This window comes from Chiloscyllium plagiosum, unplaced genomic scaffold (genome assembly GCF_037043375.1).
Source record: "Chiloscyllium plagiosum isolate Xiang-an unplaced genomic scaffold, Cpla_swu_hap1 HiC_scaffold_42, whole genome shotgun sequence".
NCBI classification, from domain to species: Eukaryota; Metazoa; Chordata; class Chondrichthyes; order Orectolobiformes; family Hemiscylliidae; genus Chiloscyllium; species Chiloscyllium plagiosum.
This window is the reverse complement of record NW_028270180.1, coordinates 75,115,888-75,135,175: the sequence shown is the minus strand read 5'-3', so window position 1 is coordinate 75,135,175 and position 19,288 is coordinate 75,115,888. Positions and strand designations below refer to the sequence as shown.

The 19,288-nt window shown below is 45.9% G+C and overlaps 5 non-coding genes across 5 annotated transcripts; 3 read left to right on the top strand and 2 right to left on the bottom strand.

The window, feature by feature from the left end:
* The first annotated feature begins 209 nt into the window (after nt 1-209).
* On the top strand, nt 210-282 carry trnam-cau (transfer RNA methionine (anticodon CAU)). The gene has a single exon. It is a non-coding gene; the product is annotated as a tRNA-Met (tRNA).
* Nucleotides 283-3,270: 2,988 nt separating this feature from the next.
* Nucleotides 3,271-3,343, top strand: trnam-cau (transfer RNA methionine (anticodon CAU)). Its single transcript has one exon. It is a non-coding gene; the product is annotated as a tRNA-Met (tRNA).
* A 1,832-nt stretch (nt 3,344-5,175) lies between these two features.
* trnam-cau (transfer RNA methionine (anticodon CAU)) lies at nt 5,176-5,248 on the bottom strand. Its single transcript has one exon. It is a non-coding gene; the product is annotated as a tRNA-Met (tRNA).
* A 2,988-nt stretch (nt 5,249-8,236) lies between these two features.
* trnam-cau (transfer RNA methionine (anticodon CAU)) lies at nt 8,237-8,309 on the bottom strand. The gene has a single exon. It is a non-coding gene; the product is annotated as a tRNA-Met (tRNA).
* A 5,292-nt stretch (nt 8,310-13,601) lies between these two features.
* Nucleotides 13,602-13,674, top strand: trnam-cau (transfer RNA methionine (anticodon CAU)). The gene has a single exon. It is a non-coding gene; the product is annotated as a tRNA-Met (tRNA).
* The last annotated feature ends 5,614 nt before the right edge of the window (nt 13,675-19,288 follow it).

Here is a 19,288-nt window from a genome sequence, read left to right as displayed (position 1 = left end):
GCCTATTCCACCTCGTCCTACGGAACAAACATCGACGACAGCTTTGTCTATATTTTGTCATCAATTTAACGTGTCTTTTTTTTTACGTTTTCAAGATGTCAATTACGCTGGACAACAACGAGCTATTGGAAACAAAAAGGTGAAACGTAGAACGGATTCAACTTTCAGTGTCGGACGCCACTGAGCCGCGGCACTGCTGGTTCCGGCTTGTTTCTGTAGTGTAGTGGTCATCACGTTCGCCTCATACGCGAATGGTCCCCAGTTCGAAACTGGGCCGAAACTGCTTTGTTCTTCAACTGCAGCCTTTTACATGGACAAGAGCTGAGCTTTCTTGCATGCTTTCCCATCTGCAAACTGCCTTCGAATTTGCTTGAACAAATCTGCTCTGGTAGTGAAATGTAATGCAATTCCATTTAATTACAGTGCAAAGCGTTGTTAAGTTTTTCTCCAACCTGGTTCTGATCATATGCCATTCTGTTGGAGAGTGTAGTTACCGCCTTCTGATCCTTCCACGAAAAGCAGTACCGCATTTGCCTTCCTTGCGCCGACGGCTCGGTTCAAAGACAGGAAAGAAGCAGATGCTCTGGTGTCACAGCGCACCACGAATTCCTGAACTTGTCTGTTTGTCAAATGTACCCCAAGGTCGTCTCAGAAAGACCTCATTTGGAAGCTGTCAATCGTGATACAACGTGCGAGAATTGGCACCAGATATCCTGAATCATGTTTTGGAGCAATTCGCACGTTAGTGGCTCATTCAATCAGCAACAGCAATGAAAGAAATTGCACTCTCAGAGGTACCTTTCGACTTGCGCATTCATAGCGTCGCTAGTATTAAGGTCCGCCCCGAGATCTAAGTCATGTTGGAACTGAAACGGAGGAATCGACAGAGAGGCTACAGAATGACATCGCATCCATTTGGTTTTCTTTAAATTACGGACGAGCAGGAAAATGTAAACGGGGAGGGCGAGTGGAGAAGTGAGGCAGTTGCAGCTCTGGTGAAATTCCTTCTTTGTGATTCACTCAGCAACCAGAGACGTGAAGGTGACTCAGGCGTGAAAGCTCTTCACATCGAGAACAAAAAGCACTCAAGGTCAGTTAGCACCTCTTCCGGAGTGGGGGGTGCGGTGAGGTAATTACCTTGTGACTTCTGTTACTATGTTCAGAAACTGCCGGTTTGATTGAGGTGAACAGAAACTGCATTTCCAAAAAACACCATGGAATTTAACAAAATTTATTGAGTCGCTTGTCGTCGATTCCCACATAGGTTTCCAACGCAGTTGGTATCCATGTGGCTCATGTCCAGGTGTGAACATCTCTGCAGCACATTGCACGGTTAAGGTAAAAGGCAAGGAAAGTGGCTTCTAGAACTGGCTCCGAGGTCAGAGCATTCTCACAATGTGATCTGTCGTTCTCGGAATGTAATGTTACCTCCGGTTTTAGGGTGGAGAACATTCTTTGGGACTCTTATTCTGAAAAGAAAAACAGACACAGTGACTGAAACTATGCTGCACGGAATGATGTGGATTACGGCCTGCTCAGGTTTGTGCGTTTTCCCTGTAGTCCGGTGTGTTTCGTGTTCCGTGTAAACGTGAAAGTCGTCCTGTTTCGAGCAATGGGTGAAATCATTTAGCAAAGCGAGATTCGAAATTGCATTAATGTCAAGCAGCTCATGGTTATTTGACCAAATCATAAGCGAACCCATATTCTCAAGCACTCACAGATACATTTGTAGCTGATAAGAGTCTGAGAAGATAGACTCAGTTTACCATTGATTTGTGTCTGGATTGATGGGCGATCAATATCTGCTGCGAAATTGACATTGTAGCTGTGCCAGTCCGAGAGGACATCCCAGCAGCTGTGCGAGTCCGAGAGGAATCATGGAACCCTTATCATGTGACTTTGCATCTGTTGTTATGCAGGAGCACAATTGGAAATACAAGAAAATGAGGAGGCGCGGCCGGCTGGTAGTGTGGCCGAGCGGTCTAAGGCGCTGGATCCAGGTTCCAGTCTCGAAAGGGGTGTGGGTCCGAATCCCACCACTGCCATTTCTGCTGATCAACTCCAACGCTGCAGCTTGTTAAAATGCTGTTTCGGTGCCCACTGTATATTGATGTTGAAAACAAAAGTAAAATGGGTTTGCTTCCCAGGGCACTAACTGTGGTGTGGGATATTGCCAAATATTTCAAAATGTCTCTACTGTCATGATCGTGTTCGCCTCCCGCTCGGAAAATCGCAAACAGTTCTGCCATCCCAGGCAAGTTGAGCTTTTTGAAAGAGTCGTTTGGAAATGCCCTGTTGTTAGTTGTGAGATTACTTTATGACTCATGCCCTCGGACTGTATCACATTTAGCATTCATGCATCTCTGTGTCTGAAAATGCATGAAATATGCCAGTTTGTTTGTGTTCCGTGTTAAATGCTTTCTGTTTTGCGATTCGCTCAATACATTTCGATTTAACAGGGTTTCTGAGGTAACTTCCAGCAGCAAAAAGTCTCAGCAGAGGATCTGGGAAAATTTCGCAGAGTATGGTCAGTCGGAGCTAAAGTAAGGAAGTCGTTCGTTTCTGCAGTGTTTCACAACACTACCTCTCCCGTGAGCAGTCGAACAGACTAAATGTTTGTGCCACAGACTGCGATGGCAAACTCCGCTAAAAAGTAATCCTTTAAAGCCGGTGGAAGCAACATGACGTAATTGGGGTACATCGTGGAAAAAGATACTTCGGTGGACCTCATCCGTGCTCACCACATCGCCAAAATTAAACAAGTCCCGTTCCCCAGCATTTGGCCCCAATCCCTCTAAACGCATCATATCCAGAAACTCACCCGATTACCTTTGCAATTTTCTGAGTGTAATAGCCTCCTCCACTTCCTCTGGTAGATCATTCCAAACACGCACAACCTTCTTTGTGGGAAATGTGCCTCAGGTCCTTTGTCACTTTCAGCCCACTCACCTTAAAGCTATGCTCTCGAGTTTTCAACTCACACCAACTTGGGTAAAACTCAGTTAACCACCCTTCCATAAGGTCATGTCGCAGCTGTTACGATGCAGGGAAAGTCGTCCCAGCCTATTCCACCTCGTCCTACGGAACAAACATCGACGACAGCTTTGTCTATATTTTGTCATCAATTTAACGTGTCTTTTTTTTTACGTTTTCAAGATGTCAATTACGCTGGACAACAACGAGCTATTGGAAACAAAAAGGTGAAACGTAGAACGGATTCAACTTTCAGTGTCGGACGCCACTGAGCCGCGGCACTGCTGGTTCCGGCTTGTTTCTGTAGTGTAGTGGTCATCACGTTCGCCTCATACGCGAATGGTCCCCAGTTCGAAACTGGGCCGAAACTGCTTTGTTCTTCAACTGCAGCCTTTTACATGGACAAGAGCTGAGCTTTCTTGCATGCTTTCCCATCTGCAAACTGCCTTCGAATTTGCTTGAACAAATCTGCTCTGGTAGTGAAATGTAATGCAATTCCATTTAATTACAGTGCAAAGCGTTGTTAAGTTTTTCTCCAACCTGGTTCTGATCATATGCCATTCTGTTGGAGAGTGTAGTTACCGCCTTCTGATCCTTCCACGAAAAGCAGTACCGCATTTGCCTTCCTTGCGCCGACGGCTCGGTTCAAAGACAGGAAAGAAGCAGATGCTCTGGTGTCACAGCGCACCACGAATTCCTGAACTTGTCTGTTTGTCAAATGTACCCCAAGGTCGTCTCAGAAAGACCTCATTTGGAAGCTGTCAATCGTGATTCAACGTGCGAGAATTGGCACCAGATATCCTGAATCATGTTTTGGAGCAATTCGCACGTTAGTGGCTCATTCAATCAGCAACAGCAATGAAAGAAATTGCACTCTCAGAGGTACCTTTCGACTTGCGCATTCATAGCGTCGCTAGTATTAAGGTCCGCCCCGAGATCTAAGTCATGTTGGAACTGAAACGGAGGAATCGACAGAGAGGCTACAGAATGACATCGCATCCATTTGGTTTTCTTTAAATTACGGACGAGCAGGAAAATGTAAACGGGGAGGGCGAGTGGAGAAGTGAGGCAGTTGCAGCTCTGGTGAAATTCCTTCTTTGTGATTCACTCAGCAACCAGAGACGTGAAGGTGACTCAGGCGTGAAAGCTCTTCACATCGAGAACAAAAAGCACTCAAGGTCAGTTAGCACCTCTTCCGGAGTGGGGGGTGCGGTGAGGTAATTACCTTGTGACTTCTGTTACTATGTTCAGAAACTGCCGGTTTGATTGAGGTGAACAGAAACTGCATTTCCAAAAAACACCATGGAATTTAACAAAATTTATTGAGTCGCTTGTCGTCGATTCCCACATAGGTTTCCAACGCAGTTGGTATCCATGTGGCTCATGTCCAGGTGTGAACATCTCTGCAGCACATTGCACGGTTAAGGTAAAAGGCAAGGAAAGTGGCTTCTAGAACTGGCTCCGAGGTCAGAGCATTCTCACAATGTGATCTGTCGTTCTCGGAATGTAATGTTACCTCCGGTTTTAGGGTGGAGAACATTCTTTGGGACTCTTATTCTGAAAAGAAAAACAGACACAGTGACTGAAACTATGCTGCACGGAATGATGTGGATTACGGCCTGCTCAGGTTTGTGCGTTTTCCCTGTAGTCCGGTGTGTTTCGTGTTCCGTGTAAACGTGAAAGTCGTCCTGTTTCGAGCAATGGGTGAAATCATTTAGCAAAGCGAGATTCGAAATTGCATTAATGTCAAGCAGCTCATGGTTATTTGACCAAATCATAAGCGAACCCATATTCTCAAGCACTCACAGATACATTTGTAGCTGATAAGAGTCTGAGAAGATAGACTCAGTTTACCATTGATTTGTGTCTGGATTGATGGGCGATCAATATCTGCTGCGAAATTGACATTGTAGCTGTGCCAGTCCGAGAGGACATCCCAGCAGCTGTGCGAGTCCGAGAGGAATCATGGAACCCTTATCATGTGACTTTGCATCTGTTGTTATGCAGGAGCACAATTGGAAATACAAGAAAATGAGGAGGCGCGGCCGGCTGGTAGTGTGGCCGAGCGGTCTAAGGCGCTGGATCCAGGTTCCAGTCTCGAAAGGGGTGTGGGTCCGAATCCCACCACTGCCATTGGATGGGAAAGCATGCAAGAAAGCTCAGCTCTTGTCCATGTAAAAGGCTGCAGTTGAAGAACAAAGCAGTTTCGGCCCAGTTTCGAACTGGGGACCATTCGCGTATGAGGCGAACGTGATGACCACTACACTACAGAAACAAGCCGGAACCAGCAGTGCCGCGGCTCAGTGGCGTCCGACACTGAAAGTTGAATCCGTTCTACGTTTCACCTTTTTGTTTCCAATAGCTCGTTGTTGTCCAGCGTAATTGACATCTTGAAAACGTAAAAAAAAAGACACGTTAAATTGATGACAAAATATAGACAAAGCTGTCGTCGATGTTTGTTCCGTAGGACGAGGTGGAATAGGCTGGGACGACTTTCCCTGCATCGTAACAGCTGCGACATGACCTTATGGAAGGGTGGTTAACTGAGTTTTACCCAAGTTGGTGTGAGTTGAAAACTCGAGAGCATAGCTTTAAGGTGAGTGGGCTGAAAGTGACAAAGGACCTGAGGCACATTTCCCACAAAGAAGGTTGTGCGTGTTTGGAATGATCTACCAGAGGAAGTGGAGGAGGCTATTACACTCAGAAAATTGCAAAGGTAATCGGGTGAGTTTCTGGATATGATGCGTTTAGAGGGATTGGGGCCAAATGCTGGGGAACGGGACTTGTTTAATTTTGGCGATGTGGTGAGCACGGATGAGGTCCACCGAAGTATCTTTTTCCACGATGTACCCCAATTACGTCATGTTGCTTCCACCGGCTTTAAAGGATTACTTTTTAGCGGAGTTTGCCATCGCAGTCTGTGGCACAAACATTTAGTCTGTTCGACTGCTCACGGGAGAGGTAGTGTTGTGAAACACTGCAGAAACGAACGACTTCCTTACTTTAGCTCCGACTGACCATACTCTGCGAAATTTTCCCAGATCCTCTGCTGAGACTTTTTGCTGCTGGAAGTTACCTCAGAAACCCTGTTAAATCGAAATGTATTGAGCGAATCGCAAAACAGAAAGCATTTAACACGGAACACAAACAAACTGGCATATTTCATGCATTTTCAGACACAGAGATGCATGAATGCTAAATGTGATACAGTCCGAGGGCATGAGTCATAAAGTAATCTCACAACTAACAACAGGGCATTTCCAAACGACTCTTTCAAAAAGCTCAACTTGCCTGGGATGGCAGAACTGTTTGCGATTTTCCGAGCGGGAGGCGAACACGATCATGACAGTAGAGACATTTTGAAATATTTGGCAATATCCCACACCACAGTTAGTGCCCTGGGAAGCAAACCCATTTTACTTTTGTTTTCAACATCAATATACAGTGGGCACCGAAACAGCATTTTAACAAGCTGCAGCGTTGGAGTTGATCAGCAGAAATGGCAGTGGTGGGATTCGGACCCACACCCCTTTCGAGACTGGAACCTGGATCCAGCGCCTTAGACCGCTCGGCCACACTACCAGCCGGCCGCGCCTCCTCATTTTCTTGTATTTCCAATTGTGCTCCTGCATAACAACAGATGCAAAGTCACATGATAAGGGTTCCATGATTCCTCTCGGACTCGCACAGCTGCTGGGATGTCCTCTCGGACTGGCACAGCTACAATGTCAATTTCGCAGCAGATATTGATCGCCCATCAATCCAGACACAAATCAATGGTAAACTGAGTCTATCTTCTCAGACTCTTATCAGCTACAAATGTATCTGTGAGTGCTTGAGAATATGGGTTCGCTTATGATTTGGTCAAATAACCATGAGCTGCTTGACATTAATGCAATTTCGAATCTCGCTTTGCTAAATGATTTCACCCATTGCTCGAAACAGGACGACTTTCACGTTTACACGGAACACGAAACACACCGGACTACAGGGAAAACGCACAAACCTGAGCAGGCCGTAATCCACATCATTCCGTGCAGCATAGTTTCAGTCACTGTGTCTGTTTTTCTTTTCAGAATAAGAGTCCCAAAGAATGTTCTCCACCCTAAAACCGGAGGTAACATTACATTCCGAGAACGACAGATCACATTGTGAGAATGCTCTGACCTCGGAGCCAGTTCTAGAAGCCACTTTCCTTGCCTTTTACCTTAACCGTGCAATGTGCTGCAGAGATGTTCACACCTGGACATGAGCCACATGGATACCAACTGCGTTGGAAACCTATGTGGGAATCGACGACAAGCGACTCAATAAATTTTGTTAAATTCCATGGTGTTTTTTGGAAATGCAGTTTCTGTTCACCTCAATCAAACCGGCAGTTTCTGAACATAGTAACAGAAGTCACAAGGTAATTACCTCACCGCACCCCCCACTCCGGAAGAGGTGCTAACTGACCTTGAGTGCTTTTTGTTCTCGATGTGAAGAGCTTTCACGCCTGAGTCACCTTCACGTCTCTGGTTGCTGAGTGAATCACAAAGAAGGAATTTCACCAGAGCTGCAACTGCCTCACTTCTCCACTCGCCCTCCCCGTTTACATTTTCCTGCTCGTCCGTAATTTAAAGAAAACCAAATGGATGCGATGTCATTCTGTAGCCTCTCTGTCGATTCCTCCGTTTCAGTTCCAACATGACTTAGATCTCGGGGCGGACCTTAATACTAGCGACGCTATGAATGCGCAAGTCGAAAGGTACCTCTGAGAGTGCAATTTCTTTCATTGCTGTTGCTGATTGAATGAGCCACTAACGTGCGAATTGCTCCAAAACATGATTCAGGATATCTGGTGCCAATTCTCGCACGTTGAATCACGATTGACAGCTTCCAAATGAGGTCTTTCTGAGACGACCTTGGGGTACATTTGACAAACAGACAAGTTCAGGAATTCGTGGTGCGCTGTGACACCAGAGCATCTGCTTCTTTCCTGTCTTTGAACCGAGCCGTCGGCGCAAGGAAGGCAAATGCGGTACTGCTTTTCGTGGAAGGATCAGAAGGCGGTAACTACACTCTCCAACAGAATGGCATATGATCAGAACCAGGTCGGAGAAAAACTTAACAACGCTTTGCACTGTAATTAAATGGAATTGCATTACATTTCACTACCAGAGCAGATTTGTTCAAGCAAATTCGAAGGCAGTTTGCAGATGGGAAAGCATGCAAGAAAGCTCAGCTCTTGTCCATGTAAAAGGCTGCAGTTGAAGAACAAAGCAGTTTCGGCCCAGTTTCGAACTGGGGACCATTCGCGTATGAGGCGAACGTGATGACCACTACACTACAGAAACAAGCCGGAACCAGCAGTGCCGCGGCTCAGTGGCGTCCGACACTGAAAGTTGAATCCGTTCTACGTTTCACCTTTTTGTTTCCAATAGCTCGTTGTTGTCCAGCGTAATTGACATCTTGAAAACGTAAAAAAAAAGACACGTTAAATTGATGACAAAATATAGACAAAGCTGTCGTCGATGTTTGTTCCGTAGGACGAGGTGGAATAGGCTGGGACGACTTTCCCTGCATCGTAACAGCTGCGACATGACCTTATGGAAGGGTGGTTAACTGAGTTTTACCCAAGTTGGTGTGAGTTGAAAACTCGAGAGCATAGCTTTAAGGTGAGTGGGCTGAAAGTGACAAAGGACCTGAGGCACATTTCCCACAAAGAAGGTTGTGCGTGTTTGGAATGATCTACCAGAGGAAGTGGAGGAGGCTATTACACTCAGAAAATTGCAAAGGTAATCGGGTGAGTTTCTGGATATGATGCGTTTAGAGGGATTGGGGCCAAATGCTGGGGAACGGGACTTGTTTAATTTTGGCGATGTGGTGAGCACGGATGAGGTCCACCGAAGTATCTTTTTCCACGATGTACCCCAATTACGTCATGTTGCTTCCACCGGCTTTAAAGGATTACTTTTTAGCGGAGTTTGCCATCGCAGTCTGTGGCACAAACATTTAGTCTGTTCGACTGCTCACGGGAGAGGTAGTGTTGTGAAACACTGCAGAAACGAACGACTTCCTTACTTTAGCTCCGACTGACCATACTCTGCGAAATTTTCCCAGATCCTCTGCTGAGACTTTTTGCTGCTGGAAGTTACCTCAGAAACCCTGTTAAATCGAAATGTATTGAGCGAATCGCAAAACAGAAAGCATTTAACACGGAACACAAACAAACTGGCATATCTCATGCATTTTCAGACACAGAGATGCATGAATGCTAAATGTGATACAGTCCGAGGGCATGAGTCATAAAGTAATCTCACAACTAACAACAGGGCATTTCCAAACGACTCTTTCAAAAAGCTCAACTTGCCTGGGATGGCAGAACTGTTTGCGATTTTCCGAGCGGGAGGCGAACACGATCATGACACTAGAGACATTTTGAAATATTTGGTAGTATCCCACACCACAGTTAGTTCCCTGGGAAGCAAACCCATTTTTCTTTTGTTTTCAACATCAATATACAGTGGGCACCGAAACAGCATTTTAACAAGCTGCAGCGTTGGAGTTGATCAGCAGAAATGGCAGTGGTGGGATTCGAACCCACACCCTTTTCGAGACTGGAACCTGGATCCAGCGCCTTAGACCGCTCGGCCACACTACCAGCCGGCCGCGCCGCCTCATTTTCTTGTATTTCCAATTGTGCTCCTGCATAACAACAGATGCAAAGTCACATGATAAGGGTTCCATGATTCCTCTCGGACTCGCACAGCTGCCGGGATGTAAATATCTGTAAACCAGGAACAGTTACCCTCCCAGCATGAAGGACTGTGTACAACACCCCAGGGCATTGATCTGAAAAACAATAGCAGTTACCCTCCCAGCATGTAGGTCTGCATACATTACCACAGTGCAATGATCTGTAACCCAGGAGCAGTTACTCTCCCAGCATGAAGGACTGTGTAGACCACCCTCGTGCATTGATCTGAAAACCAGGAGGAGTTACCCTCCCAGCTTGAAGGGCTTTATACAACACCCCAGTGCATTGATCTGAAAACGAGCAGCAGTTACCTCTCAGCATTTCGGATTGTGGACATTACCTCTCTGCATTGATCTGTAAACCAGGAACAAATTCCCACCAAGAATGTACGACAGCATGTAGCACTGCGTCGACCACCCCAGTGCATTGATCTGAAAACGATCAGCAGTTACCCTCTCAGCATGTCGGATTGTGTACACTACGTCTCTGCATTGATCTGTAACCCAGGAACAGCTATGCTCTCGAGTTTTCAACTCACACCAACTTGGGTAAAACTCAGTTAACCACCCTTCCATAAGGTCATGTCGCAGCTGATACGATGCAGGGAAAGTCGTCCCAGCCTATTCCACCTCGTCCTACGATACAAACATCGACGACAGCTTTGTCTATATTTTGTCATCAATTTAACGTGTCTTTTTTTTTTACGTTTTCAAGATGTCAATTACGCTGGACAACAACGAGCTATTGGAAACAAAAAGGTGAAACGTAGAACGGATTCAACTTTCAGTGTCGGACGCCACTGAGCAGCGGCACTGCTGGCTCCGGTTTGTTTCTGCAGTGTAGTCGTAATCACGTTCGCCTCATATGCGAAAGGTCCCCAGTTCGAAACTGGGCAGAAACTGCTTTGTTCTTCAACTGCAGCCTTTTACATGGAAAAGAGCTGAACTTTCTTGCATGCTTTCCCATCTGCAAACTGCCTTCGAATTTGCTTGAACAAATCTGCTCTGGTAGTGAAATGTAATGCAATTCCATTTAATTACAGTGCAAAGCGTTGTTAAGTTTTTCTCCAACCTGGTTCTGATCATATGCCATTCTGTTGGAGAGTGTAGTTACCGCCTTCTGATCCTTCCACGAAAAGCAGTACCGCATTTGCCTTCCTTGCGCCGACGGCTCGGTTCAAAGACAGGAAAGAAGCAGATGCTCTGGTGTCACAGCGCACCACGAATTCCTGAACTTGTCTGTTTGTCAAATGTACCCCAAGGTCGTCTCAGAAAGACCTCATTTGGAAGCTGTCAATCGTGATTCAACGTGCGAGAATTGGCACCAGATATCCTGAATCATGTTTTGGAGCAATTCGCACGTTAGTGGCTCATTCAATCAGCAACAGCAATGAAAGAAATTGCACTCTCAGAGGTACCTTTCGACTTGCGCATTCATAGCGTCGCTAGTATTAAGGTCCGCCCCGAGATCTAAGTCATGTTGGAACTGAAACGGAGGAATCGACAGAGAGGCTACAGAATGACATCGCATCCATTTGGTTTTCTTTAAATTACGGACGAGCAGGAAAATGTAAACGGGGAGGGCGAGTGGAGAAGTGAGGCAGTTGCAGCTCTGGTGAAATTCCTTCTTTGTGATTCACTCAGCAACCAGAGACGTGAAGGTGACTCAGGCGTGAAAGCTCTTCACATCGAGAACAAAAAGCACTCAAGGGCAGTTAGCACCTCTTCCGGAGTGGGGGGTGCGGTGAGGTAATTACCTTGTGACTTCTGTTACTATGTTCAGAAACTGCCGGTTTGATTGAGGTGAACAGAAACTGCATTTCCAAAAAACACCATGGAATTTAACAAAATTTATTGAGTCGCTTGTCGTCGATTCCCACATAGGTTTCCAACGCAGTTGGTATCCATGTGGCTCATGTCCAGGTGTGAACATCTCTGCAGCACATTGCACGGTTAAGGTAAAAGGCAAGGAAAGTGGCTTCTAGAACTGGCTCCGAGGTCAGAGCATTCTCACAATGTGATCTGTCGTTCTCGGAATGTAATGTTACCTCCGGTTTTAGGGTGGAGAACATTCTTTGGGACTCTTATTCTGAAAAGAAAAACAGACACAGTGACTGAAACTATGCTGCACGGAATGATGTGGATTACGGCCTGCTCAGGTTTGTGCGTTTTCCCTGTAGTCCGGTGTGTTTCGTGTTCCGTGTAAACGTGAAAGTCGTCCTGTTTCGAGCAATGGGTGAAATCATTTAGCAAAGCGAGATTCGAAATTGCATTAATGTCAAGCAGCTCATGGTTATTTGACCAAATCATAAGCGAACCCATATTCTCAAGCACTCACAGATACATTTGTAGCTGATAAGAGTCTGAGAAGATAGACTCAGTTTACCATTGATTTGTGTCTGGATTGATGGGCGATCAATATCTGCTGCGAAATTGACATTGTAGCTGTGCCAGTCCGAGAGGACATCCCAGCAGCTGTGCGAGTCCGAGAGGAATCATGGAACCCTTATCATGTGACTTTGCATCTGTTGTTATGCAGGAGCACAATTGGAAATACAAGAAAATGAGGAGGCGCGGCCGGCTGGTAGTGTGGCCGAGCGGTCTAAGGCGCTGGATCCAGGTTCCAGTCTCGAAAGGGGTGTGGGTCCGAATCCCACCACTGCCATTTCTGCTGATCAACTCCAACGCTGCAGCTTGTTAAAATGCTGTTTCGGTGCCCACTGTATATTGATGTTGAAAACAAAAGTAAAATGGGTTTGCTTCCCAGGGCACTAACTGTGGTGTGGGATATTGCCAAATATTTCAAAATGTCTCTACTGTCATGATCGTGTTCGCCTCCCGCTCGGAAAATCGCAAACAGTTCTGCCATCCCAGGCAAGTTGAGCTTTTTGAAAGAGTCGTTTGGAAATGCCCTGTTGTTAGTTGTGAGATTACTTTATGACTCATGCCCTCGGACTGTATCACATTTAGCATTCATGCATCTCTGCGTCTGAAAATGCATGAAATATGCCAGTTTGTTTGTGTTCCGTGTTAAATGCTTTCTGTTTTGCGATTCGCTCAATACATTTCGATTTAACAGGGTTTCTGAGGTAACTTCCAGCAGCAAAAAGTCTCAGCAGAGGATCTGGGAAAATTTCGCAGAGTATGGTCAGTCGGAGCTAAAGTAAGGAAGTCGTTCGTTTCTGCAGTGTTTCACAACACTACCTCTCCCGTGAGCAGTCGAACAGACTAAATGTTTGTGCCACAGACTGCGATGGCAAACTCCGCTAAAAAGTAATCCTTTAAAGCCGGTGGAAGCAACATGACGTAATTGGGGTACATCGTGGAAAAAGATACTTCGGTGGACCTCATCCGTGCTCACCACATCGCCAAAATTAAACAAGTCCCGTTCCCCAGCATTTGGCCCCAATCCCTCTAAACGCATCATATCCAGAAACTCACCCGATTACCTTTGCAATTTTCTGAGTGTAATAGCCTCCTCCACTTCCTCTGGTAGATCATTCCAAACACGCACAACCTTCTTTGTGGGAAATGTGCCTCAGGTCCTTTGTCACTTTCAGCCCACTCACCTTAAAGCTATGCTCTCGAGTTTTCAACTCACACCAACTTGGGTAAAACTCAGTTAACCACCCTTCCATAAGGTCATGTCGCAGCTGTTACGATGCAGGGAAAGTCGTCCCAGCCTATTCCACCTCGTCCTACGGAACAAACATCGACGACAGCTTTGTCTATATTTTGTCATCAATTTAACGTGTCTTTTTTTTTACGTTTTCAAGATGTCAATTACGCTGGACAACAACGAGCTATTGGAAACAAAAAGGTGAAACGTAGAACGGATTCAACTTTCAGTGTCGGACGCCACTGAGCCGCGGCACTGCCGGTTCCGGCTTGTTTCTGTAGTGTAGTGGTCATCACGTTCGCCTCATACGCGAATGGTCCCCAGTTCGAAACTGGGCCGAAACTGCTTTGTTCTTCAACTGCAGCCTTTTACATGGACAAGAGCTGAACTTTCTTGCATGCTTTCCCATCTGCAAACCTGCCTTCGAATTTGCTTGAACAAATCTGCTCTGGTAGTGAAATGTAATGCAATTCCATTTAATTACAGTGCAAAGCGTTGTTAAGTTTTTCTCCAACCTGGTTCTGATCATATGCCATTCTGTTGGAGAGTGTAGTTACCGCCTTCTGATCCTTCCACGAAAAGCAGTACCGCATTTGCCTTCCTTGCGCCGACGGCTCGGTTCAAAGACAGGAAAGAAGCAGATGCTCTGGTGTCACAGCGCACCACGAATTCCTGAACTTGTCTGTTTGTCAAATGTACCCCAAGGTCGTCTCAGAAAGACCTCATTTGGAAGCTGTCAATCGTGATTCAACGTGCGAGAATTGGCACCAGATATCCTGAATCATGTTTTGGAGCAATTCGCACGTTAGTGGCTCATTCAATCAGCAACAGCAATGAAAGAAATTGCACTCTCAGAGGTACCTTTCGACTTGCGCATTCATAGCGTCGCTAGTATTAAGGTCCGCCCCGAGATCTAAGTCATGTTGGAACTGAAACGGAGGAATCGACAGAGAGGCTACAGAATGACATCGCATCCATTTGGTTTTCTTTAAATTACGGACGAGCAGGAAAATGTAAACGGGGAGGGCGAGTGGAGAAGTGAGGCAGTTGCAGCTCTGGTGAAATTCCTTCTTTGTGATTCACTCAGCAACCAGAGACGTGAAGGTGACTCAGGCGTGAAAGCTCTTCACATCGAGAACAAAAAGCACTCAAGGTCAGTTAGCACCTCTTCCGGAGTGGGGGGTGCGGTGAGGTAATTACCTTGTGACTTCTGTTACTATGTTCAGAAACTGCCGGTTTGATTGAGGTGAACAGAAACTGCATTTCCAAAAAACACCATGGAATTTAACAAAATTTATTGAGTCGCTTGTCGTCGATTCCCACATAGGTTTCCAACGCAGTTGGTATCCATGTGGCTCATGTCCAGGTGTGAACATTTCTGCAGCACATTGCACGGTTAAGGTAAAAGGCAAGGAAAGTGGCTTCTAGAACTGGCTCCGAGGTCAGAGCATTCTCACAATGTGATCTGTCGTTCTCGGAATGTAATGTTACCTCCGGTTTTAGGGTGGAGAACATTCTTTGGGACTCTTATTCTGAAAAGAAAAACAGACACAGTGACTGAAACTATGCTGCACGGAATGATGTGGATTACGGCCTGCTCAGGTTTGTGCGTTTTCCCTGTAGTCCGGTGTGTTTCGTGTTCCGTGTAAACGTGAAAGTCGTCCTGTTTCGAGCAATGGGTGAAATCATTTAGCAAAGCGAGATTCGAAATTGCATTAATGTCAAGCAGCTCATGGTTATTTGACCAAATCATAAGCGAACCCATATTCTCAAGCACTCACAGATACATTTGTAGCTGATAAGAGTCTGAGAAGATAGACTCAGTTTACCATTGATTTGTGTCTGGATTGATGGGCGATCAATATCTGCTGCGAAATTGACATTGTAGCTGTGCCAGTCCGAGAGGACATCCCAGCAGCTGTGCGAGTCCGAGAGGAATCATGGAACCCTTATCATGTGACTTTGCATCTGTTGTTATGCAGGAGCACAATTGGAAATACAAGAAAATGAGGAGGCGCGGCCGGCTGGTAGTGTGGCCGAGCGGTCTAAGGCGCTGGATCCAGGTTCCAGTCTCGAAAGGGGTGTGGGTCCGAATCCCACCACTGCCATTTCTGCTGATCAACTCCAACGCTGCAGCTTGTTAAAATGCTGTTTCGGTGCCCACTGTATATTGATGTTGAAAACAAAAGTAAAATGGGTTTGCTTCCCAGGGCACTAACTGTGGTGTGGGATATTGCCAAATATTTCAAAATGTCTCTACTGTCATGATCGTGTTCGCCTCCCGCTCGGAAAATCGCAAACAGTTCTGCCATCCCAGGCAAGTTGAGCTTTTTGAAAGAGTCGTTTGGAAATGCCCTGTTGTTAGTTGTGAGATTACTTTATGACTCATGCCCTCGGACTGTATCACATTTAGCATTCATGCATCTCTGTGTCTGAAAATGCATGAAATATGCCAGTTTGTTTGTGTTCCGTGTTAAATGCTTTCTGTTTTGCGATTCGCTCAATACATTTCGATTTAACAGGGTTTCTGAGGTAACTTCCAGCAGCAAAAAGTCTCAGCAGAGGATCTGGGAAAATTTCGCAGAGTATGGTCAGTCGGAGCTAAAGTAAGGAAGTCGTTCGTTTCTGCAGTGTTTCACAACACTACCTCTCCCGTGAGCAGTCGAACAGACTAAATGTTTGTGCCACAGACTGCGATGGCAAACTCCGCTAAAAAGTAATCCTTTAAAGCCGGTGGAAGCAACATGACGTAATTGGGGTACATCGTGGAAAAAGATACTTCGGTGGACCTCATCCGTGCTCACCACATCGCCAAAATTAAACAAGTCCCGTTCCCCAGCATTTGGCCCCAATCCCTCTAAACGCATCATATCCAGAAACTCACCCGATTACCTTTGCAATTTTCTGAGTGTAATAGCCTCCTCCACTTCCTCTGGTAGATCATTCCAAACACGCACAACCTTCTTTGTGGGAAATGTGCCTCAGGTCCTTTGTCACTTTCAGCCCACTCACCTTAAAGCTATGCTCTCGAGTTTTCAACTCACACCAACTTGGGTAAAACTCAGTTAACCACCCTTCCATAAGGTCATGTCGCAGCTGTTACGATGCAGGGAAAGTCGTCCCAGCCTATTCCACCTCGTCCTACGGTACAAACATCGACGACAGCTTTGTCTATATTTTGTCATCAATTTAACGTGTCTTTTTTTTTACGTTTTCAAGATGTCAATTACGCTGGACAACAACGAGCTATTGGAAACAAAAAGGTGAAACGTAGAACGGATTCAACTTTCAGTGTCGGACGCCACTGAGCAGCGGCACTGCTGGCTCCGGTTTGTTTCTGCAGTGTAGTCGTAATCACGTTCGCCTCATATGCGAAAGGTCCCCAGTTCGAAACTGGGCAGAAACTGCTTTGTTCTTCAACTGCAGCCTTTTACATGGAAAAGAGCTGAACTTTCTTGCATGCTTTCCCATCTGCAAACTGCCTTCGAATTTGCTTGAACAAATCTGCTCTGGTAGTGAAATGTAATGCAATTCCATTTAATTACAGTGCAAAGCGTTGTTAAGTTTTTCTCCAACCTGGTTCTGATCATATGCCATTCTGTTGGAGAGTGTAGTTACCGCCTTCTGATCCTTCCACGAAAAGCAGTACCGCATTTGCCTTCCTTGCGCCGACGGCTCGGTTCAAAGACAGGAAAGAAGCAGATGCTCTGGTGTCACAGCGCACCACGAATTCCTGAACTTGTCTGTTTGTCAAATGTACCCCAAGGTCGTCTCAGAAAGACCTCATTTGGAAGCTGTCAATCGTGATTCAACGTGCGAGAATTGGCACCAGATATCCTGAATCATGTTTTGGAGCAATTCGCACGTTAGTGGCTCATTCAATCAGCAACAGCAATGAAAGAAATTGCACTCTCAGAGGTACCTTTCGACTTGCGCATTCATAGCGTCGCTAGTATTAAGGTCCGCCCCGAGATCTAAGTCATGTTGGAACTGAAACGGAGGAATCGACAGAGAGGCTACAGAATGACATCGCATCCATTTGGTTTTCTTTAAATTACGGACGAGCAGGAAAATGTAAACGGGGAGGGCGAGTGGAGAAGTGAGGCAGTTGCAGCTCTGGTGAAATTCCTTCTTTGTGATTCACTCAGCAACCAGAGACGTGAAGGTGACTCAGGCGTGAAAGCTCTTCACATCGAGAACAAAAAGCACTCAAGGGCAGTTAGCACCTCTTCCGGAGTGGGGGGTGCGGTGAGGTAATTACCTTGTGACTTCTGTTACTATGTTCAGAAACTGCCGGTTTGATTGAGGTGAACAGAAACTGCATTTCCAAAAAGCACCATGGAATTTAACAAAATTTATTGAGTCGCTTGTCGTCGATTCCCACATAGGTTTCCAACGCAGTTGGTATCCATGTGGCTCATGTCCAGGTGTGAACATCTCTGCAGCACATTGCACGGTTAAGGTAAAAGGCAAGGAAAGTGGCTTCTAGAACTGGCTCCGAGGTCAGAGCATTCTCACAATGTGATCTGTCGTTCTCGGAATGTAATGTTACCTCCGGTTTTAGGGTGGAGAACATTCTTTGGGACTCTTATTCTGAAAAGAAAAACAGACACAGTGACTGAAACTATGCTGCACGGAATGATGTGGATTACGGCCTGCTCAGGTTTGTGCGTTTTCCCTGTCGTCCGGTGTGTTTCGTGTTCCGTGTAAACGTGAAAGTCGTCCTGTTTCGAGCAATGGGTGAAATCATTTAGCAAAGTGAGATTCGAAATTGCAGTAATGTCAAGCAGCTCATGGTTATTTGACCAAATCATAAGCGAACCCATATTCTCAAGCACTCACAGATACATTTGTAGCTGATAAGAGTCTGAGAAGATAGACTCAGTTTACCATTGATTTGTGTCTGGATTGATGGGCGATCAATATCTGCTGCGAAATTGACATTGTAGCTGTGCCAGTCCGAGAGGACATCCCAGCAGCTGTGCGAGTCCGAGAGGAATCATGGAACCCTTATCATGTGACTTTGCATCTGTTGTTATGCAGGAGCACAATTGGAAATACAAGAAAATGAGGAGGCGCGGCCGGCTGGTAGTGTGGCCGAGCGGTCTAAGGCGCTGGATCCAGGTTCCAGTCTCGAAAGGGGTGTGGGTCCGAATCCCACCACTGCCATTTCTGCTGATCAACTCCAACGCTGCAGCTTGTTAAAATGCTGTTTCGGTGCCCACTGTATATTGATGTTGAAAACAAAAGTAAAATGGGTTTGCTTCCCAGGGAACTAACTGTGGTGTGGGATATTGCCAAATATTTCAAAATGTCTCTCCTGTCATGATCGTGTTCGCCTCCCGCTCGGAAAATCGCAAACAGTTCTGCCATCCCAGGCAAGTTGAGCTTTTTGAAAGAGTCGTTTGGAAATGCCCTGTTGTTAGTTGTGAGATTACTTTATGACTCATGCCCTCGGACTGTATCACATTTAGCATTCATGCATCTCTGTGTCTGAAAATGCATGAAATATGCCAGTTTGTTTGTGTTCCGTGTTAAATGCTTTCTGTTTTGCGATTCGCTCAATACATTTCGATTTAACAGGGTTTCTGAGGTAACTTCCAGCAGCAAAAAGTCTCAGCAGAGGATCTGGGAATATTTCGCAGAGTATGGTCAGTCGGAGCTAAAGTAAGGAAGTCGTTCGTTTCTGCAGTGTTTCACAACACTACCTCTCCCGTGAGCAGTCGAACAGACTAAATGTTTGTGCCACAGACTGCGATGGCAAACTCCGCTAAAAAGTAATCCTTTAAAGCCGGTGGAAGCAACATGACGTAATTGGGGTACATCGTGGAAAAAGATACTTCGGTGGACCTCATCCGTGCTCACCACATCGCCAAAATTAAACAAGTCCCGTTCCCCAGCATTTGGCCCCAATCCCTCTAAACGCATCATATTCAGAAACTCACCCGATTACCTTTG